The sequence below is a fragment of the Penaeus monodon genome, chromosome 29 (assembly GCF_015228065.2).
Source record: "Penaeus monodon isolate SGIC_2016 chromosome 29, NSTDA_Pmon_1, whole genome shotgun sequence".
Taxonomy (NCBI): domain Eukaryota; kingdom Metazoa; phylum Arthropoda; class Malacostraca; order Decapoda; family Penaeidae; genus Penaeus; species Penaeus monodon.
The window spans coordinates 21,318,155-21,318,733 of NC_051414.1; positions in this window are offsets into that span (position 1 = coordinate 21,318,155).

A 579-nucleotide genomic window follows, 5' to 3' on the forward strand; every position below is an offset into this window, starting at 1 on the left:
TCCCTCTTCTACAATATCCACGCCCTCCCTCTTCTCACCTCATCCACAAATCCCCCTTCACCCTCCTTCCCTAACACCTCATCCACGCCCCCAGCCGCCTCCTCTTCCACCTCCTGCTGTTGCAATTGCATCTCTTCTAACCTTCCCTGCAGCAGATACATTATCATACAGCTCCTGCATATCCCGTTCTCCCCCCTCCCCCCCATTCCTTGCTCCCGGACCAACACCCGGTATTTTTTTTTAAGCCGTCGCATCCTCTGCCAGCCTCCGGAGCCCACTGTCCACACCTAAATATGTCATCCACACCACCTCCACCTCCACACAACGGTCTGGACGCCGGGTGAGCTCATGCAACCACGCCCGGGAGGTCACACTTGCTTCACATATAATTCTTTCTTCTCTCCTCCGTGTTTATCCCTTTTCTTCCATTCTTTCCTTTTACTCAACGTTTCCTAATACCCCCTTTCCTCCTTCGATCCCTCCCTTCCCTCCCTTTTCCTCCTCATTTCTCCTCTCGTCCACCTCCCTCTTTCCTTTCCGTTCTTTAGCCCTCCCTCTTTACTTCTTCTCCCTCTATCT